Raw genomic sequence first — 23,149 nt, forward strand, 5'->3', positions numbered from 1 at the left:
ACATCTCATATAAATAAAGTCATACTATATGTGGTCTTTCACGATTGGCGTCTTTCATTTAGCATAATAATTTCTTTTTTTTTTTTTTTTTTTTGAGACGGAGTCTCGCTCTGTAGCCCAGGCTGGAGTGCAGTGGCCGGATCTCAGCTCACTGCAAGCTCCGCCTCCCGGGTTCACGCCATTCTCCGGCCTCAGCCTCCCGAGTAGCTGGGACTACAGGCGCCCGCCACCTCGCCCGGCTAGTTTTTTGTATTTCTTAGTAGAGACGGGGTTTCACCGTGTTAGCCAGGATGGTCTCGATCTCCTGACCTCGTGATCCACCCGTCTCGGCCTCCCAAAGTGCTGGGATTACAGGCTTGAGCCACCGCGCCCGGCCGCAGCATAATAATTTCAAAGTTCATCCATGTTATAGTGTGTTTAGCACTTTATTCCTTTCTATGACTGAATAATATTCCATTGTTTTATGTTTTATTTTATTTTATTTTATTATTTATTTATTTATCTACTTTTTGAGACGGAGTCTTGCTCTGTGCCCAGGCTGGAGTGCAGTGACTTGATCTCGGCTCACTGCAAGCTCTGCCTCCCAGGTTCATGCCATTCTTCTGCCTCAGCCTCCCTAGTAGCTGGGACTACAGGCTCCCAGCTAATTTTTTGTATTTTTGGTAGAGACGGGGTTTCACCATGTTACCCAGGATGGTCTCAATCTCCTGACCTCATGATCTGCCCACCTTGGCCTCCCAAAGTGCTGGGATTACAGGTGTGAGCCACCGCGCCCAGCCTATTTTTTATTTTATTTTATTTTATTTTATTTTATTTTATTTTTTTGAGAAGGAGTCTGACTTTGTGGCCCAGGCTGGCCTTGAACTCCTGGGCTCAAGTGATCCTCCCACTTTGGCCTCCCAAAGTGCAGGATTACAGGCGTGAGTCAGCATGCCAGGCCATATTCCATTGTATTGCTATATATCACATATGGTTATCTGTTCATCAGTTAATAGGCATCTGGGTTGTTTTCACAACTGGATGGTGGGTACATGGCAAAGGTGTAATCTGTAGCAAAGGGGGCCAAAAAGATCTGGGCATGCTTTTTGACCAAGGCCTGTTGGTCAGGAGGCAGAGAGAGCTGGTGCAGAATGAGGGCCAAGAAGTCATGAGCAGCAGCCAGGTCCCACTTGAGCTTCCCCAGGACCATCACCTCCCAGTCCGGCAACTGGTCGGTGTAGATGCACATTTTCTCGATGGTCCTGGCCCTGGTCTTGCGCAGCTTTGAGGCCAGCAGCATGCAGACAGCATCCAAGAGCTGCAACTGCGCCTTTCGGGTGGGTGGGGATGCAGGACAGGTAGCGACGCAGGTGGCTCAGGGTCAGGGGAAAGACTTCCTCCTCACAGCGCTGCTCGTCACACACCTCCAGCATCCAGTAAACCAGCATCTTCCGCATGTGCGGCTTGCTGTTCCTTAGCACGCACTGGAAGTAGGAGGCGCGGTGCACGTAGCACTACTCCAAGCGGAGCAAGGTCTGCAGGACACGCTGGTTCCCTGGAGGCTGCGGGTCCTGGTGCCTTCCCAGCACAGCAGCTCCATACGCGGGCAGCGCACAGGCAGGGTGGGAGGGCGGGCTCGTGCCCATCATTTGTTTCTAAGTATTGTCATTCTTTGTGATACTATTATAAATAGAATTATATTCTCTGTTTCGTTTTGGGGTTATTCATTGCACATGTACAGAAATTGAGTTAATTTTTGTATATTGATCTCATAGTCTACAACCTTGCTGACTCAGTTATTAGTTCTAATAGGGTTTTTTTGTAAATTCTTTAGGATTTTCTATATACAAGATTGATATGGCGGGGCATAGTGGCTCACACCTGTAATCCCAACATTTTGGGAGGCCGAGGCTGGCAGATCACCTGAGGTCAGGAGTTTGAGACCAACCTTGCCAACGTGGTGAAACCCCGTCTCTACTAAAAATACAAAAATTGGTTCACACCTGTAATCCCAGTACCTTGGGAGGCCAAGGCAGGTGCATCACGAGGTCAGGAGATCAAGACCATCCTGGCTAACATCGTCAAACTCCGTCTCTACTAAAAATACAAAAAATTAGCGTGGTGGTGGGCACCTGTAGTCCCAGCTACTCAGGAGGCTGAGGCAGGAGAATGGCTTGAACCTGGGAGGTGGAGCTTGCAGTGAGCCAAGATTCCCCCCTGCACTCCAGCCTGGGTGACAGAGCAAGACTCTGTCTCAAAAAACAAACAAACAAACCAAAAAACAAAAATTAGCTGGGTATGGTGGCAGGTGCCTATAATTTCAGCTACTCAGGAGTCTGAGGCAGAAGAATCGTTTGAACCCAGAAGGCGGAAGTTGCAGTGAGCCGAGATCACACACCACTGCATTCCAGCCCAGATAACAGAGTGGGACTCTGCCTCAAAAAAAAAAAAAAAAAAAACAGAAGAAGAAAAAAATTGATGTGGTTTGACTGTGTCTCCACCCAAATTTCATCTTGAATTGTAGCTCCCATAATTCCCATGTGTTGTGGGAGGAACACAGTGGGAGATAATTGAATCGTAAGGGCGTTTCCCCCATACTGTTCCCCTGGTAGTGAATAAGTCTCTCAAGATCTGATGATTTCATAAGGGGTTTCCCTCTGGCTTGGCTCTCATGCTCTTCTTGCCTGCCACCATGTGAAACGTTCCTTGCTCTTCTGCCATGATTGTGAGGCCTCCCCAGCCATGGGGAACTGTGAGTCAAACATCTTTCCTTTATAAATTATCCAGTCTTGGGTATGTTTTTATAAGCAGCATGAGAACAGACTAATACAATGATCATGTCATCTGCAAATGAAGATAATTTTACTTTTTCTTTTTTAATCTGGGAACTTTTGTTTCACTTTCTTGCCTAATTACCTTGGCTAGCACCTCTAGTACAATGCTGAATAGAAGTGGTTGGAATGCAGCTCCTTGTATTGTACCTGACCTTAAAAGAAAAGCATTCAGCCTTTCACCATTACACATGATGTTAGCTGGGGTGATCTGTAGATGCCCTTTTCCAGGTTGAAGAAGTTCCTTCTTTTCTGTTTGTTAAGAATTTTTATCATGAAATTTTGGCAATATGTTCAGCTTACACTGAGATGATCATATGGTTTTGTCCGTTATTCTGTTAATAAAATGTATTATATTGGTTAATTTTCAGATGTTAAACCAACCTTGCCTTCCTGGGATTAATCCCAATTGGTCATGATATATCACCTTTTCATATGTTGCTGCATTCAGCTTACTTATATTTCTGTCGTAACTTCTTAACTGGTTTGCATCTCTATCCCATGCTTCTTATATTCTAGTCTCAGCACACTGGCTAGAGTTTTGTGATCATGCCACACATCTTTTTTATACCTTCCAGGGGCTTATTTCCCACTTGAGTAAAAGATAAATTCTTTTCTTTTTTTCTTCTTTTTCTTTCTTTTTTTTTCTTTCTTTCTTTTTTTTTTTTTTTGAAACAGTATTTCCCTCTGTCACCCAGGATGAAGTGCAGTGGTGTAATCTCGGCTCACTGCAGCCTCCAGCTCCTGGGCTTATGCAATTCTCCCACCCCAGCCTCCCGAGTAGCTGGAGCTACAGATGTGCACCACCACACTCAGCTAATTTTTGAATTTTTTTTAGAGATGGGGTTTTGTCATGTTACCCAGGCTTACAAGCTAAATGCTTGCAAAACCAAATGTGAACACGCTTCCTACATCCTTTCTAGCACATTTCCTGGAACTCTCTGCCTCAACTACTTTGCTCTTGCTATACTAATTTCCTTTCTATTTCTCAAACATCCAAGAAAATTTCCACCTCAGGATATTAGCGCTTACTGTATTCCCTTCCTGGACATGTACTCTCCTGTATGGCTTACTGCCTTTCTTCCTTCAGGCCTCAGTTCAAATGTTGCCTTATTAGAGAAGCATTTTCTGATCACTCTATAAAATAGCAACCCTTTTACCTGTAAGCATGGCATGATGTTCTCCATTCTCCTAACTGCTCTTTTTCCATAGAATGCATTACTATGACATTCTATATATTTTTACATGTTTGTTTGCTGTCTGTCTTTCCTCAAGCAGAATATAAGCATAAATTAATTCATTTAACTATATATGGGACAACTATTACTCATTTATCAGGCAGGCATGGTGGCTCATGCCTGTAACCCAGGCACTTTGGGAAGCCACGTTGGGTAGATAGATCACTTGAGCCCAGGTGTTCGAGACCAGCCTGGGCAACATGGTGATGAAACCCTGTCTCTACCAAAACTACAAAAATTAGCCCAGCATGATGGTGCATGCTTCTTTTCCCAGCTACTCGGGAAGTTGAAGCAGGAAAAATCACTTGAGCCAGAGAGGTGGAGGTTGCAGTGAGACACGATCATGGAACTGCGCTTCAGCCTGGGCAACAGGGCGAGACCGTGTCTCAACAACCATGACAAATTTATTACTCTTGGCAATGCTGTAGATTCTGGGAATACAACGATGAAAAAAAAAAACCAATAAAATCCTTCTTCTTATAGAGCTTAACCTATAGTGAAGAGAGAAATTCAATAAACAAATCGAAGTAAAATATATAGTATGTCAGTAGTGATAAGTGCTATAGAGAAATTGGTGCAAGAAATATAGAGATTGGGGTGGGGAGGAAATGGGGAGATGTAGGTCAAAAGATACAAACAAGCAGGCCGGGGGCAGTGGCTCACGCCTGTAATCCCAGAAATTTGGGAAGCTGAGGTGGGTGGATCACTTGAAGTCAGGAGTTTGAGACCACCCTGGCCAACATGGTTAAACCCTGTCTCTACAAAAAATACAAGAAATTAGCCAGGCATGGTGGCACGTGCCTGCAGTCACAGTTACTTGGGAGGCTGAGACAGGAGAATAGCTTGAAACCAGGAGGCGGAGGTTGCAGTAAGCCAAGATCGCACCACTGCACTCCAGCCTGGGTGACAGAGAAAGAGACTCCATCTCAAAAAGAAAAAAAAAAAAAAAAAAAAAAGATACAAACAAGCAGATATGTAGGATAAACTAGAGATCTAATGTACAGCAAGCACTACAGTTAGTAAAATTAGGGACTTTTGTTAAATAAGCAAATTTTAGCTGCTCTTGCCACAAAAGAAGGAATTGTGAGATGGTAGATGTGTTAATTTGCTTCACTATAGTAAGCATTTCACTGTCTATATGTATCCTAGTACATACAGACTTAGTAGAGTCAGGGTTTCCCCATGTTGGCCAGGCTGGTCTAGAACTCATGGCCTCAAGCGATCCACCTGCCTCGGCCTCCCAAAGTGGTGGGATTTGAGGTTGTAAACCTAAATATACACAATAAAATTTATTTTAAAAAAAGAAATATAGAAGTCACTGTTGTTCTTTTTTAAAATAAATAAATAAATACATTTTTTGTAGAGATGGGTCTCACCATGTTGCCCAGGCTGGTCTCCAACTCCTGGCTTCAAGTGATCTTCCCACCTCAGCCTCCCGAAGTGCTGGGATTACAGGCATGAGCAACCACCAGCAGCCTCTGATTTTTTGTTTTTTGTTTGCTTGTTTGTTTGTTTTTATTGTGTAGGAGACTGAAGTTTTATTATTACTCAAATCAGTCTCCCCAAGCATTTGGGGATCAGAGTTTTTAAGGACAACTTGCTGGGTGGGGGAAGCCAGTGGGCCAGGGGTGCTGATTGACTAGGTAGGAGATGAAATCATAGGGAATTGAAGCTGTCCTCTTGCTCTGAGTCATTTCCTGGGTGTGATGTTCTTAATAAGAACATTTTTGATGGAGAAATGGGCATTTAAGCCTTACTGGAGTAGATTCAAATACAAATGAAAGGAGAGAAATTAAAACAGAGCACTGAAAATGATTTTAGGGATCTTACTATAAAGGTGAATAAAGAAATGGGGTGTGAGGAAACACCATGTTTGTATGTTGATCAAAATGATCCAGGATAAATAGAAAATAAGTGATATCGAAGAGAGAAGAGAAAGCTGCTGAGCTATGTCTTTGTGTAAGTCTTGGAAAGAGATGGAGTCTAGTTCCCAAGTAGAGAAAATGGACTTGATGTAAGGCCTAAATGGGATGATTAGGCAGGTGGTATATTTGTTAAATGAATCACTCACAGTTCATCATAATAGTAAAATATTTGCCCAAGGAAATTCCACCCGATGGCATAGCATCATAGGACTTCCCCTCATCTTCTTTTTAAAAAGAGTCCATTTTTGTATGGCACATACTCAACAGGGTTGTAGTCTATAATCAAAAATTAAAGTTCAGTTTCAACTGCTGACTTGTTATGATTCCCTGAAGACTATTGCAACAGTTATTTTACTTGGGACCAAAAAATTTTTTATTTTAATTTTCTTTTATTTTTATGAGACGGAGCCTTGCTGTGTCGCCCAGGCTGGAATGCAGTGGTGCGATCTTGGCACATGCAACCTCCGCCTCCCAGGTTCAAGCAATTCTCCTGCCTCAGCCTCCCAAGCAGCTGGTATCACAGGCACCCGTCACCATGCCTGGCTAATTTTCGTATTTTTAGTATAGATGGAGTTTCACCATGTTGGCCAGGCTAGTCTCGAACTCCTGACCTCAGGTGATTCACCTGCCTTGGCCTCCCAGAGTGCTGGGATTACAGGTGTGAGCCACTGTGTATGGCCTACTTGGGACCATTTTTAATGTGATATACTAGGAAGCCACCGAAAATCTTGTAAATTTTGTTTTTTGTTTGTTTGTTTGTTTTGAGAGTGTCTCGCTCTGTCACCCAGGCTGGAGTTCAGTGGCACAATCTCGGCTCACTGCAACCTTCTCCTCCTGGGTTCAAGCGATTCTCCTGCCTCAGCCTCCCAAGTAGCTGGGATTACAGGTGCCTGCCACCATGCCCGCCTAGGTTTTTTTTAAAAATGGGATCTGGCTCTGTCCCCAGGCTGAAGTACAGTGGCACAATCTCGGCTCACTACAACCTCTGCCTCCCAGACTCAAGTGATCCTCCCACCTCATCTGCCTGAGTATCTGGGACTACAGGCACAGGCCACCATATTCGGCTAATTTTGGCATTTTTGGTAAAGATGGGGTTTCGCCTGTGTTGCCCAGGCTGGTCTTGAACTCCTGGGCTCGAGCAATCCTCCCACCTCGGCCTTCCAAGGTGCTGAGATTACAGATGTGAGCCTCTAAACCATGTAAATTTTAAATACATATTCATGCCTTTTATCTAACATTTCCATTTCTAGGAATTCACCTTATAGACAGACTTTCACAAGCATGCAGTGGCATATGTAGAAGGATGTTCATTGCAGCATTTTTTTTTTTTTGTGATGGCAGAAGAATGGAAACAATTGAAACATAAGTGATTCACTATATAAACTTTCGTACAGACCCGTTACAGAACTCTCTTCCCTATTCTAAGGAGGGATGTACTTGTCTAGAGAGTACTTGTGGCATGGGAAGACTTTAAATTTTTTACTCCATATAAGTCTGAATTATGAATATTTTTAAAACAAGCATGTAGCAATATATTATTTTTGCCATTAAAAATAAATATAAGGCTGGACACAGTGGCTCACAGCTGGAATCCCAGCACTTTGGGAGGCGAAGGAGGGTGGATCACTTGAGGTCAGGAGTTTGAAACCAGCCTGGCCAACATAGTGAAACCCTGTATCTACTAAAAATACAAAAACTAGCTGGGCATCGTGGCTTGTGCCTGTAATCCTAGCTACTCAAGGTCTGAGGCGGGAGAATCACTTGAACCCGGAAGACAAATGTTGCAGTGAGCTGAGATCGTGCCACTGCACTACAGCCTGGGCAACAAAGCAAGACTCTGCCTCAAAAATAAAAATAAATAAATACATAAATATATTGGGCCGGGTACAGTGGCTCACGCCTGTAATTCCAACACTTTCGGAGGCTGAGGCAGGCAGATCACTTGAGGTCAAGAGTTTGAGACCAGCTTGGTCAACATGATTGAAATCCCATCTCTATTGAAAATACAAAAATTAGACAGGTATGGTGGCATACACCTGTAGTCTAAGCTACTTGGGAGGCTGAGACAGGAGAATCACTTGAGCCCTGGAGGCGAAGGTTGCAGTGAGCTGAGATTGCGCCACTGCACTCCAGCCTGGATGACAGAATGAGGCCCTGTCCCCAAAATAAATAAATAAAAATAAAAGCTAAATACATAAATAAGTAAATATATTGGGCCAGGTACGGTAGCTCACGCCTATAATCCCAGCACTTTGGGAGGCAAAGCAGGTCAATTGCTTGAGTCCAGGAGTTTGAGACCAGGCTGGGAAACATGGCAAAACCTCATCTCTCCACAAAAAATACAAAAATTAGCCAGGAGTGGTGGCGGATGCCTGTCATCCCAACTACATGACAGTTTTGAAACACATGAACTATCACAATCTTGCAAATTCTGGGAAACTGTGTTATTTTTAAAATCATGAAAATTTTGCATTTTCTCCATTATTTCTATGTTTGTTACAGTATAACAATGACACTTTTCTTAACTATACAGTTAAATTACTTTACATTTCTCTTCAAATTGGCTGAGTAAAATTGAAAGTCCTACACTCTCATGCCTTCCCCCAGCCCTGACTGCCAGAGATTCCTTCGCTCTTATGTGAGATGCACAGCTCTAATGCTGGGGACTTCTATTTTTCTTTTTTTTTAGATGGATTTTTGCTCTTGTCACTCAGGCTGGAGTGCAATGGCTCGATCTTGGCTCACTGCAACCTCCGCCTCCTGGGTTCAAGCAATTCTCCTGCCTCAGCCTCCCAAGTAGCTGGGATTACAGGTGCGTGCCACCACACCCGGCTAATTTTTGTATTTTTAGTAGAGATGGGGTTTCACCATGTTGGTCAGGTTGGTCTCAAACTCTATCCTCGGCCTCCCACAGTGCTGGGACTACAGGCATGAGCCACCGCACCCAGCCAGGACTTCTTGATCTCCTTTGTCAAATGCCTGAGTGTTCAGTGAATGATCGAACATGTCAGAGTCAAATAAAACATAGAGATGAATTTCTACATTTAAAAAGTCTTATTTGGGAAGCAAAAATTGCAATTCGGGCACACAGACCGGGTGCCCTTCAATGTGAAAAACAGGCAGTTACAGCAACCAGGTTTGCAGAGAATTGCATTCTTGGAGCAATGTTTGGTACCCTGAGTGCTTTTTCACCCCTTGCTTCTCGACTGTTAGTTGGATATAACAAGGATGATCCAATTTGTATGATCAGCTTCCACGAACATTACGTTGTCTAAATAAGGAGAAACTCCTATGGATAAATTGCCCTTAGTAACCAAACAGTTGACTTCACACAGCCATTCAGTTCACACTTAAAAGGAAATCTCACAAACCTCCTTCACTGACTTTAGACCAATACATGCAGAAAGATCTACTTATATATTAGAGAAGCCAAAAAATATGTTTATGTTAATTCCATTCATTTATTCATTGCTTAAGTCCAAGGAGAAAATTTTATAGTTCTGTTCCTTGTGGCTTAGCCTAGCATCTTGAGAAAGGATAATCTGTAAGTATTAAGTAAAGATCAGGGGATCTTCAGGGCATAGTGTAAAAGGCACTGGCCTGGGAATCAGAAGAACTGGGTTCTAGTCCTCCCTCTACTAGAAGCCTACCACCTATCATTAGGAAAGAAATTTAATATACTTTTCTTTTTCTTTTTTTTTTGAGATGATGTCACCCTCCGTTGCCCAGGCTGGAGTGCAGTGGCACAATCTTGGCTCACTGCAACCCCTGCTCCCTGGGTTCAAGTGATTCTCGTCCCTCAGCCTCCCAAATACCTGGGACTACAGGTGTGCACCACCATGCCTTCCTAATTTTTGTATTTTTAGTAGAGACAGGGTTTCTCCGTGTTGGCCAGGCTGGTCTGGAACTCATGACCTCAAGAGATCCACCTGCCTCGGCCTCCCAAAGTGTTGGGATTACAGGCAGAAGGCACCATGCCCGGCCAAAAGCTTATTTTAAAATCATATTTTCTTTGATGTAATATTTATGAGTGGATTGTAGAAACCATGGAATTGCTTAAGATTGACATGTTTTCTGAACTAAAATGAGTGAAATGTGTATTCATCATCTGACAAGCCAGTTATTTAATGTATTCAACATGCTTGTTATGTAATCACTTCTGGTTGTATTTCTAAATTCTGGGCCTCCTAACTTCTCTAGCAGGTCAAGTCAGGAGCCCTTTCATGAGCTATATCTCATGAACTACATCAGCATGCCAATCTCAACCATTGACTAAGATTCACTCTTAGATTTTGCTGGGAAATATAAGATACAAATAAAATTGCCAAAGTGACTCCTCATGGTTATATTATGCAGAGAGATAGACTGTTCTTATGTTGTTTCCTTAGAAATCATACAAGCTGCTTCACGTGTGTGTGTGTGTGTGTCACAATATATTACATGTGTAATATATTATATATGCAATATATTAAAAGATATAGGCCGGTCACTGTGCTCACGCTGTAATCCAGGCACTTTGGAAGGCTGAGGCGGGTGGATCACCTGAGGTCAGGAGTTCAAGAACAGCCTGGCCAACATGGTGAAACCCCATCTCTACTAAAAATACAGAACTTAGCCGGGTGTGGTGGCGCACGCCTGTAATCCCAGTTGCTTGGGAGGCTGAGGCAGGAGAATCTCTTGAACACAGGAGGCAGAGGTTGTAATGAGCTGAGATCACACCACTCTCCAGCCTGGGCAACAGAAAGAGACTCCATCTTTTTAAAAAAAAAAAAAAAAAGGTTTAAAGCAATCACTCAGATCCTCATATACAGATTGGCAGGGCCCATTGTCTCTTTCCTGAACTCTGTCTGTATCAGATTATTCAAGAATCTCATGGCCTGGCGCGGTGGTTCACGCCTGTAATTCCAGCACTTTAGGAGGCCAAGGCGGGCGGATCACCTGAGGTTGGGGGTTGGCGACCAGCCTGACCAACATGGAGAAACCCTGTCTCCACCAAAAATACAAAATTAGCCAGGTGTGGTGGCGCATGCCTGTAATCCCAGCTACTCAGGAGGCTGAGGCAGGAGAATCGCTTGAACCTGGGAGGCGGCGATTGCAGCGAGCCGAGATCGCGCCATTGCACTCCAGCCCGGGCAACAAGAGCGAAACTCTGTGTCAAAAAAAAAAAAAAGAATCTCAGGCACAGGCTTTGGCCATGCAAATGGACAGTCCTGTTAACAAACACCGAAGAAAGAACTGGTAAATCTGGTCATTTCTGACAATACATGCGTTTTCTGCCACTGCTATTTCTATTATGGCCACATGGAGTCACTGTTGAAAACTGATGGTTTCCATAGTCCAGTGCTTTCTCACCAATGCTAGGATGAAGAAATGCCCTGCTCTTTCAAATGTCCTCATAAAAATAGCTTACATTCACTTTGAACATACTGTGTGCCAGTATTGTGTTGTGTCTAATTACATCACAATATGCCTGTGAATGTTGTTACTATCCCCATTTTATGGATACGAAAATTGAGAAAATTAAGTTCTATGACCGAGGTCATAGAATAAGTGGTGATTCCAACAGAGATTTGACTGACTTTCTAATCATTATGATTACAGGTCCATCCCTTAAATTTGTTCAGGTTTTTTGATCTAGTAATTCCATTACTAGAAATCTATCTGAATTAGAGATGCACATGAAGGTACATACAAGAATAGTTAATGCCGTGTATGTAGGAAAGTTAGAAGCAATCTACAGTTTCAATGTGAGGAGGGGACTAGTTAATTTGTAATCTATCCACAGATTAGACTACTGTTAGATTATAAATATAGATCTCTGTTTATACATATGTTACATATATTTTATATTATGTTATATATGTATTATATGTATGTATTATACTACACATTTATATGTAATGTAATTTATATGTAATAGATGTGTAAATATAGATCTCTATTTATATGTGTTACATATAATATGTATATATCATATTTATATGCTATATATGTCATATCATATTTATATGTGTTACATATGATATATATTTTATGTAACAATATATAAACATTATGTGTAATATATGTAAACATGCATGTTATATATAACACATATTACATAGTATGTAACATATGAGATCTATGTTTACACATATATCACATATATGTATATATACATATATACACACACACACATATATATTTATTTATTTTAGAGACAGGGTCTACTATGATGCCCAGGCTGGAGTGCAGTGGTTGTTTACAAGCACAATCATAGGTCACTGTGGCCTAAGACTCTTGGACTCAAGTGATCCTCCTGCCACAGCCTCCAGAGTAGCTGGAACTACATACATGCCATCATGCCCAGCTAACATATTACATTTATTAAGTGATTAATGTTAATATTAGCCACTTATAATTCTAAGCATTTTAGGTATCTTGGCTCAGTTAACATCCAGAAAACCCTAGGAGACAGGTATTAATAGAATATTTTATATAGTGTAAGACATCGTCATTATGAAACACTTCATTATTTTGGCCAGGCGTGGTGGCTCACACCTGTCTGTAATCTCAGCACTTTGGGAGGCTGAGGCAGGAGGATCACTTGAGGCCAGGAGTTTGAGACCAGCCTGGCCAACATGGCAAAACTCTGTCTCTACTGAAAATACACAAATTAGCTGGGTATGGTGGTGTGCACCTGTAATCCCAGCTACTTGGGAGTCTGAGGCACGAGGTCACTTAAACCCAGGAGGTGGAGGTTGCAGTGAACCAAGATCATGCCACTGCACTCTAGCTTGGGCAAGAGAGTGAGATTCCATCTCAAAAAAAAAAAAAAAAAAAAAGAAGTAGCATTAACAATTTTCTTATTTCCTCTGTGATTTCCTTTTCTAAGCCATTGTTGCTATGGAGACGATGAAGGATCGGTGAGACTGAAAGTCATGTACCAGTGCCCACGGGCAAATGTTTTAAAGTGGGAACATTGGATTTTGGAATCTGACACTAATGTTCTTGCAGTTTGGCTTCGTATATTCCCAAATAAGTTTTCTTTCTGTTTTTGGGAGACTATAGTTTCTAAAGTTGGTCCAGGGAACTGACTCGTGAGTTAGAAGTATTCGGTGAGCTTACTAAAATATAGATTTCTGGGATGCACCCTTAAAATTACTTCATCAGAATATCTAGAAGTGAGATTCAGGAATCTGTATTTTTTTTTTAAACAATGTTTAGCATTTATAAATGGTTTTAGCTAAAGCATGAGAACCATTACTGAAGACCATCACTACATGTGTGCCCACAATTCATGGAATTCTAGATTTCCTTTTTATTTTACTTTTCTTTCTGTTTTTGAAACAGAGTTTCACTCTGTCACCCAGGCTGGAGTGCGGTGGTGAACACAGCTCACTGCAGCTTTGAACTCCTGGGTTCAAGGGATCCTCCCCTGTCAGCCTCCCAAGTAGCGAGCCTCCATGCCTGGCTAATTTTTGTAGTTTATGTAGAGACAGATTGTCTCCATGTTTCCCAGGCTGGTATCAAACTCTAGAGCTCAAGAGATCTTCCAGTCTTAGCTTCCCAAAGTGCTAGGATTATAGGCATGATCCACCACGCCCACTCTTTGTATTTAATTTTCTGATAAGGATGTGGTTTTCTTTTTTCATTTTATTTCATGTATTATTTTATTTTTATAGAGACAAGGTCTACCTATGTTGCCCAGGCTGGTCTCAAACTCCTGGGCTCAAGGGACCCTTCTGCCTCAGCCTCCCAATGTGCTAAAATTACAAGTATGAGCCACAACACATAGCCCAGTGTTTTACCACATGAAAAACATCTCATCAAATCCAGTTATTGCTAGAGTTAAGCACTTTTCTCCATGCAGACCAAGCAAATGTTTTTTTTCTATGTTTGCTTCATATTAATTTTTGACTTAGATTACAGAGAGTTTTGTTAATTTACTTACATGTGATTTTCAGCTGTGATCCCCTCTTTAATAATGAGTTCTATGAACTTAGACCGCAATAATTCCATGAGTTCAGATGCACAGTCACCTGTACAAGTACAGCATTACTCATTTCTATTCTTTGTTTTTTTGTTTTATTTTGTTTTGTTTTTTTGAGATGGGGTCTGGCTCTGTTGCCCAGGCTGGAGTGCAGGGCAGTCTGGAACTCCCAGGCTTAAGCGATCCCCTCATCTCAGCCTCCAGAGTAGTTGGCACTACAGGTGGGCGCCACCGTGCCCAGCTAATTTTATTTATTTATTTATTTATTTATTTATTTATTTATTTATTTATTTTTGTAGATACAGCGTCTCCCTATGTTGCCCAGGCTGGTCTTGAACTCCTGGGCTCAAGCAATCCTCCCCTCTTGGCCTCTCAAAGTGCTGGGACTACAGGAGTGAGCCACCGCGCCTGGCCCACAATTCCTGCCACATTTGATACTAACTCATGTCTTCTTTTCTTCAAAATAAGAAAGGAAGAAAGAAAGTGTCATTGGAAGAGACAATAGAGGAGAGAGATTGCTGTCCCATGTTTCTTTCCTCTGCAGGCTGTTGTACCATGTCAGAGCCGTCTGTCCCTGGCTCCCTTAGGAAGTGTTACTGCTGCCAGATTGTCTTGTGGGCAGAAGTGCCTGTACCTGCCAGTGGTTGCAAGGCAGAGGAAACGGCCTCTAGTTGGATGGGGACCAGCATCTGGGAAATACTCTGACTCCACTCCTGGGGATAGAACCCATGTTTTCTTCCTGGGTCAAGAGACTTCTCCTTGGTCTATGGCAATCCAGCTGGGTTAGGAAAAGAAAAGCCCGCCTGGGCAGCTGCATAGCTATAAGGCTCAGGACATTCAATACTAGGCTTGCTCTTCTTTGTCCCAGTGTATTAAAAAACAAACACTCCGTGTAATTCCCTGAGACACAAAAACAGGCCTTTAAACTGACCTTTCTAAAGAAACTGTTAGCGGGGCAGCACAGTGGCTCACACCTGTAATCCCAGCACTTTGGGAGGCCGAGGCAGGCAGATCACTAGAGGTCAGGAGCCCAAGACCAACCTGTTCAACGTGGTGAAACCCCATCTCTACTAAAAAAAAAAAAAAATAGTGGGGCGTGGTGGCGGGTGCCTGTAATCCCAGCCACTCGGGAGCCTGAAGCAGGAGAATTGCTTGAACCCAGGAGGTGCAGGTTGCAGTGAGCTGAGATCACGTCACTGCACTCCAGCCTGGGTGACAGAGCTAAACTCCATCTCAAAAAAAAAAAAAAAAAAAAAAAAAAAAAAAAAAAAAAAAGAAAAAGGAAAGGAAAGGAAAGGAAGGAAGAAAGAAGAAACTGTTGCCCAGGGAGGTGACTCACACCTGTAATCCCAGCACTTTGGGAGACCAAGGCTGGCAGATCACCTGAGGTAGGGAGTTTGAGATCAGCCTGACCAATATGGTGAAACCCTGTCTCTACTAAAAATACAAGAATTAGCCAGGCTGTGGTGCACACACCGGTAATTCCAGCTACTCAGGAGGCTGAGGTGGGAGAATCGCTTGAACCCTGGAGCCAGAGGTTGCAGTGACCCGAGGTCATGCCACTACACTCCAGCCTCGGTGACAGAGGGAGACCCTGTCTCAAAACAAAAAAAAAAAGAGCCTGTTAAGATCTCCCTAAAGTCTCTGCAAACTCTGTCAAACATTCAATAGTTCCTTAGTTGGGTATTTTCTTAAAATTTTCCTGTTTCTTATCAATGCTAGATATTTTTCCAAGAACTCAAGGGAGATTTGCAGTGGGATAATCCAGTTCACATGGTAAAAGTGAAACCACTACCACATAGCTCGTGATGCAATAAAGTAAGTGAAATAAAAGAGGCACAAAAGGAAACCGGAAGTTTCCATATCTTAAAAAGAAAAACCACAGTGATAAGGCTTCAACCTGCTGAGTCGGTTACCCAGGTTTCTCCAGGAACTGGAGAAACCTCCATGTGGGGTTTCTGCTACTAACAGAGCCCTATTGAGTTGAAAGAAAAATCCAACCACCACCCAGCGCTACTCTATTTCTCCAGCATCAAGGAGGTTAATTTTTTTCACTCTATTTATGCCTTTTATTTTTTTCCCATAATCAAGGAAAGTAAAGCTCAAAGGGATTAAATAGCTTTTCTAAATCAACAGCTAGTATCAGGCCAAAAAAGAAAAAAATTGGCATCTGGATGTTATATAACACTAAAGCTCATGTTTTTTTCTTTTACCTCAGACTTTCCACCAGGGACTAAAACAGGTTCAAATACTGTGTAATTGATTATATTTGATTATGGCGTATTTATGGGGACTATGTAAAGCAACATTTCTTTACAATATTCTTTTCTTTTCCTTTTTTCTTGAGACCAAGTCTTGCTCTGTTGCCCAGGCTGAAATGCAGTGGCAAGATCTATCCATATCAATTAATAAGAAAATTGAAACATGGACTTAAGTGACAAATGTTTATTCACCCACAGTGACTTTTGACTTATACCAGGTTGCTATAATCTAGAGCATTATGTTTATGTGAGTGTCACAGTCTCAGAAATATTCTCCCTGACCTAAGTAAGTTCTAGTCCAAAAGTATGTCTCCCCATCCCGTTCACTTCCTTCACTTTGTTCATTTCCTTCTTGAAACGTGTCATAAATTGTGCACTTATGTGTGTTTATTTATTTGTCCAGTGTCTCTCTCTTTCTCTCCCTGACTAAACTCTAGACTCCACAAAGGCCATCGAGTTTTGTGCACTGCTGCTCCCCAGCACCTGTAACTGTGGCTGGCATATGCTACACACTCAAGTATTTGTTGAATGAACGGATGAAGTAGCAGAATTCTCTTTTAAATGATGTAGTGGTTATTCTTTTCTTCTCACTTGCAAAGCTGATTTTAGAAGCAGATACCAGAGATAAACGTTATAAAATCTTAATATCTGTGCTTTACAAAATCAGAACTATGTTCACTAAAATGTTGACGGCAATTATCGTTGATCTGAGTGTCGGGATTGGTGGGTAAATTTCATTATCCCTATTTTCTAGCAAGTCTTTAGTAAACAGGAATTGTTTTGAAATCAGATTTAAGCTTTTAACAAGTATAAACTCTTGGTACGCTCTCTAATTTGCTGTTCTTCTAAGAGCAGTTAGAGCTCTAATCTGTGCATCAGGATGGGGAGCATCTGAAGTTTCCTCAAATGTAACTAACTAGAGCAGAGAAGATACATGTCAATATTCCAGTACCTCCTTCTGCCAGGAGGTCTCTGCACCAGCCTTTGCTCTGTGAATCTTGGATCTGATGGATAAAACTGGGGGATCCGACTGGGCAGCAGTTTACTCAGCTAGAACCACTTATGGTGGTGGGTTTCAAGCAAACAAGGATGTGGGAGGCAACCTAGTGTCAACTCAGGGCTGCATGCAGAAGTGAGGAGGGCTGGCCAGTGGCTTCATGGGTGACAGCAGCCCATGAGTAATGTGGGCTGTATCTCCAGTACCTATAGCAATCCCTGGAGTCCACCGATATGCGTAAGTGTCTCTTGAATGAGTGGGTGACTCAGCACCTGCTAAGTCCAAGAATATAATAATCCAATGGCTATATAATTTTGAAGGCAATATATTTGAGTTAGAATTTTGGCCATGTGTATTATCTGAGTGATCTTGGACAAGTTACTAATCTCCAAATTTCAGATTCCTCAAATACAAAACAAGCCTTGTAACAGCAACTTTCAGGGTCACTGCATCAGGGATATTAACTGAGTAAATAAGTATGCTTTTCAAAAGCATTTTAGTACAGTATAAATACATGCAATACACGATTTCACTTTTCTCCTATGGTCAGAGCTGTAGGTTAAGAGGTTTTGATATTATGAAAAGTAAAATGAAAACGAGATAACTTTTCTTTTTTGTGTTATATAATAAAGAAACCAAAGCTCTCCGAGTTTAAGTGACTTGCCTAAGGTCACATGGACAGAAAATGGGGAAGCAAAGATTTGAATTTAAAAAGTGTTCTTTTCACTTGGTGAGTATTTCCCAGGAACATTCCCCTCTTGCTTTCTGAAGTTCAGATTTGAGGGGCCTAAGCCTACCCCTACTGAATGAGAATTTCCTAGGTGATACTTATGAGGCAAATGGGAATCACTGATCCTAAAACCAAGCCATCATCAGCATGGAGTTAAGATTCTGAGTGAATGTGTCCCCTTCACTGCCCCCCGTGACAGGCTGGCCATGCCCATGAAGGGCTATCATAAGGCGACAGCCTGCCCCTCAGGACAGGTGACAGATAATCTCCTCTTCCCTTGATTATGTTGTTGGAATAAGGATGGAGCTACAGTAACGCCTCGACTAACGAATTGAGGCCACAGTCACCATTTATTGCCTGTGATTTTGCTACTCAGATAGAAGTAAGATAGACAGATGTGGTATTATACATTAGAAAAGGGCTAGGCGGCTGGGCACGGTGGCTCACGCCTGTAATCCCAGCACTTCTGGAGGACAAGGCGGGTGGATCACCCGAGGTCAGGAATAGGAGACCAGCCTGGCCAACATGGTGAAACTCCGTCCCTACTGAAAATACAAAAATTAACCAGGCGAGGTGGCTCATGCCTGTAATCCCAGCACTTTGTGAGGCTGAGGTGGGTGGATCACGAGGTCAGGAGTTCGAGATCAGCCTGGCCAACATGGTGAAACCCCATCTCTACTAGAAAAAAAAAAAACAAAAATTAGCCGGGCATGGCAGTGGGAGCCTGTAATCCCAGCTACTTGGGATGCTGAGGCAGGAGAATTGCTTGAACCCAGGAGGCAGAGGTTGCAGTGAGCCAAGATTGTGCCACTACACTCCAGCCTGGGTGACAGAGCAAGACTCTGTCTCAAAAAATAAAATAAAATAAAATAAATAAATAAATAAACAAACATTAGCTGGATGTGGTGGCGGGCTCCTGTAATTCCAGCTACTTGGGAGGCTGAGGCAGGAGAATTGCTTGAACCCAGAAGGCGGAGGTTGCTGTGAGCCGAGATCACGCCTTTTCTTCTGTCTAAAAAAAAAGCCACATTTTGGGAGACAGGAGGATCACTTGAGGCCAGGAATTTGAGACAAGACTGGGCAATGGAGTGAGATCCTCTTCTCTAAAAAAACAACTGTAAAAAAAAAAAAAAACCAAACATTAGCGGGGCATGGTGGTACATGCCAGTAGTCCTAGCTGTTCGGGAGGTTGAAGACGGTGGATTGCTTAAGCCCAGGAGTTTGAGGCTGCAGTGAGCTGTGATCACCACTGCACTCCAGTCTGGGTGACAGAGTGAGGCCTTGTCTTAAATAAATAAATAAATATTAGAAAACCTAAAGTAGGTCAGAAGTACCAGAAAATACAAACTCTGCCCATTGGCAGTGGTGTGCTAGTAAATATTTAAGAATCAGCTTTCTGAAAGCCCTGCCCTGATGTGTAGTATTTGCTGGTCTCTGTGATGTAAATTCTCCCACCACGACGTATTTCAAGTTACCAATGTGAGGCCACAGAATGTAATGTTGGAAAGAGAGGTACATCATTATGCAGTGTTTCCACCACACAGATATGATAGACCTCAGTAACCCGGAGAGCCTCAAGAAGGGACAAATGTATCACAATTATCAGAAGTGGTGAGTTTTTGTATTTATTATCTTTGTCTTTAATATATACTTTACTTTCTTGGAATTTTTAAATTTTATTTTATTTATTTTTGAGACGGGTTCTCACTATGTTGCCCATGCTGGAGTGCAGTGGTGCGATCTCAGCTTACTGCAACCTCTGCCTCCTGGGCTTAAGCGATCCTTTTACCTTAGCCTTCCAAGTAGCTGGGACCACAGGCATGAACCACCACGCCTGGCTAATTTTTGTATTTTTTCTAAAGATGGGCTTTCACCATGTTGCCCAGGCTGGTCTCAAACTCCTGAGCTCAAGTGATCCACCCGCCTTGGCCTCCCAAAGTGCACCCAGCCAGGAATTTCATTTTTGATAATGGCTATGTTTAACAACTCGTTCTCACAGATCCCTGAAAAGTTTAATGCTGGCTTTGGTTAAGGCCTTAACAAGGGATTGCAGCAGGCCACTGCCTTTAGGAGTCTCTGGGCAGGGAACCATTGTTGTAGGGAAAGTGTTGGCCTGAAGACTGGGATTTGTGCTAGAGCTGGCTGGGCAAATGGGGAGATGCCTCCGTCTCCCTCAAGCATTCTTGGGAATACTGTAGAAACAGGCCTGAAGCCCCAGCAATACCTCCTCCCACCTCCTATTGTCCCATCCAGAACTTCCTCAGCATCTCTGGGTGAGAGGAGGCAGCATGTCTCTGTGTTCCTGCAAACCTGGAGAAATTAAGGCAGGACTACTTTAAGGGTAAGCAAAACTAGTGTTCTATTTCGAAGGTGTCCTGAGCTCAGCCCTCCCTCACATCCTTAGTCCCAGGAAATAGCTGAAATTCCTTGACAGCCCCTTCCCTGAGTTAGAGATCAAAGATGAAAACATTAGATCTGCAAACTGCCTGAAATTCATTGACGTCTTCAGCCTGCAGCCTGCGTAGGAAAAGAAGCTGGGCTGGGAGAGCAGGCTGAGGCATTTCACAACCGGTGCATGGCAACCCTGTTATCCTCCAATGGGCAGCAACAAACACCAGCTGCATACAGAGTTGCCTTTGCTGCAGGAGGCAGAGCCCCTGCCTGTAGATGCAGGAAGTTGTTTATTTGAGTTCAGAGTCAGTCAGACATGGATTAGAATCGGGTTTCCCTGGACACTTAACCTCTTTAAACTCACGTAAATCCTACGGGTAAGTGGAGAGAATAGGACCCACCTCAGGACTGTCGTGACAGTCAAAGGAGATAATCCATTTACAGGGCTTAGCAGAGTCCCGGGAACATAGTACATGCTCAAAATGCAGCTGCTATTAATGGTTTTCCAAAAAATTTTATTTATTTATTTATTTTTTAGATGGAGTCTCGCTCTTGTTGACCAGGCTGAAGTGCAATGATGCAATCTCGGTTCACTATAACCTCTGCCTTCTGGGTTCAAGCTATTCTCTTGCCTCCGCCTCCTGAGTAGCTGGGATTACAGGCGCCCGCCACCACACACGGCTAACTTTCGTATTTTTAGTAGAGACGGGGTTTCACCATGTTAGCCAGGCTGGCCTCAAACTCTTGACCTCAGGGGATCCGCTCACCTTGGCCTCCCAAAGTGCTGGGATTACAGACGTGAGCCACCATGTCCGGACTTAATAGCATCTCTAACACCGTCAGAGTGTATGATGATGCTTCATTATTATGAAATTGATCAATCAAAGCATCTAAGTATTAAGGAAAAAATCCTTCTGGGCTGGGTGCGGGGTGGCTTATGCCTGAAATCTCAGTATTTTGGGAGGCCAAGCAGGAGGACTGCCAGAGGCTGGGAGTTCCAGACCAGCCTAGCCAATATAGTGAGACCCCTGTCTTTAAAAAAATAAATAAATATTTAAAATATTGTTTTAAAAAGGAAAAAAGTTCTGATGGGCATTAATCCATAGATTTAATTAAGAAAGGCAAGCAATCTCCCCTGCCCACACTAAAGAAATTGAATTTGTTAGCAATTGCTTTTAGTACTGCAGTATAACTGCTATGGCTTGGATATGTCCCCTCCAAGATTCAGGTGTTGCCAATGTGATAGTGTTGCTGGAAAGAGGTCCCAGTCCAGACCCCAAAAGAGGGTTCTTGGATCTCATGTAAGAATGAGTTTGGGGCAAGTTCATAGAGTAAAGCGAAAGCAAGTTTATTAAGAAAAGGGGCAGTCGCGGTGGTTCACGTCTGTAATCCCAGCACTTTGGGAGGCCGAGGTGGACGGATCACCTGAGGTCAGGAGTTCAAGACCAGCCTGGCCAACAAGGTGAAACCTGTCTCTACTAAAAATACAAAAATTAGCTTGGCATGATGATGCACGCCTGTAATCCCAGTTACTCTGGAGGCTGAAGCAGGAGAATCGCTTGAACCTGGGAGGCAGAGGTTGCAGTGAATCGAGATCGTGTCACTGAACCTCAGCCTGGAGGATGAGACTCTGTCTCAAAAAAAAAAAAAAAAAAGTAAAGGAATAAAGAATGGCTACTCCATAGGCAGGGCAGGGGCTCTACTAAGGATACTTATAGTTATTTCTTGATTATATGGTAACAAAGGGTGGATTATTCATGAGTTTTCGGGGAAAGGGGTGGGCAATTCCATAACTGAGGGTTCCTCTGCCTTTTAGACCATATAGGGTAACTTCCTGCCATTGCCATGGCATCTGTAAACTGTCACGGTGCTCGTGGGAGGGTCTCTTAACATGTGAATGCATTGTAATTTGCATATAATAAGCGGTGAGGATGACTAGAGGTCACTTTTGTCACCATCTTGGTTTTGGTGGATTTTGGCCGGCTTCTTTATTGCAACCTATTTTATCAGCAAGGTCTTTGTGACCCATATCTTGTGCCGACCTCCTATCTCATCCTGGAACTTAGAATGCCTAACCTGTGAATGCAGCCCAGTAGGTCTCAGCATTATTTTACCCAGCTGTATTCAAGATGGATCGCTCTGGTTCAAAAGCTTCTGACAACAGGATTAAGAGGTGGCATCTTTAAGAGGTGATTAAGCCAAGAGGGCTCTTTCTTTGGGAATGGGATTAAAGCCCTTATAAAAGAGGCTTCAGGGAGCAGTGGCTCCATTGTCCTTTGACATTCCATCATGCAACAAGGCACCATCATGGAAGGGGAGAGCAGCCCTCACCAGACAACCAAATATGCCCCACCTACCAGTGCCCTGATCTTGTACTTCCCTGCCTCTAGAACTGTTCTTTATATATTCTCCTCATTATAAATTACCTAGTCTCAGGTACTTTGTTATAGCAGCACAAAAAGGGACTAAGAAAGGAAAAGCCAAGGAACAAAATGTGTTTAACTCAGCTTAAAACAAAGTCTCACATGAAGATAAGAATGCCACATCCTTTTAAATCCACTTCCCAAACCGTTGCATGGGAAAAACACCATTTCAAAAAGACAAATTATTTTTGAAGAGTATAATATTCTAGTTCTCTTTCATTCATTTTTTTTTTTTTTGAGATGTGTCAAAAAAAAAATTCTGTCACCCAGACTGGAGTGCAGTGGTATAATCTTGGCTCACTACAACCTCTGCCTCCCAGGTTCAAGCAACTCTCCTGCCTCAGCCTCCCAAGCAGCTGGGATTACAGGCATGCGCCCCCACACCAAGCTAATTTTTATATT

At 42.8% G+C, this 23,149-nt stretch overlaps 1 protein-coding gene and 1 pseudogene across 1 annotated transcript in view; both read right to left on the minus strand.

The window, feature by feature from the left end:
• The window catches only part of LOC126963361 (10 kDa heat shock protein, mitochondrial), a 328,484-nt gene that overhangs the window by 212,308 nt on the left and 93,027 nt on the right, over positions 1-23,149 (minus strand). The gene's annotated exons all lie outside the window — the stretch shown is intronic.
• LOC126962213 (G1/S-specific cyclin-D3-like) lies at positions 989-1,625 on the minus strand (annotated as a pseudogene).

This window comes from Macaca thibetana, chromosome 9 (assembly GCF_024542745.1).
Source record: "Macaca thibetana thibetana isolate TM-01 chromosome 9, ASM2454274v1, whole genome shotgun sequence".
Classification (NCBI taxonomy): domain Eukaryota; kingdom Metazoa; phylum Chordata; class Mammalia; order Primates; family Cercopithecidae; genus Macaca; species Macaca thibetana.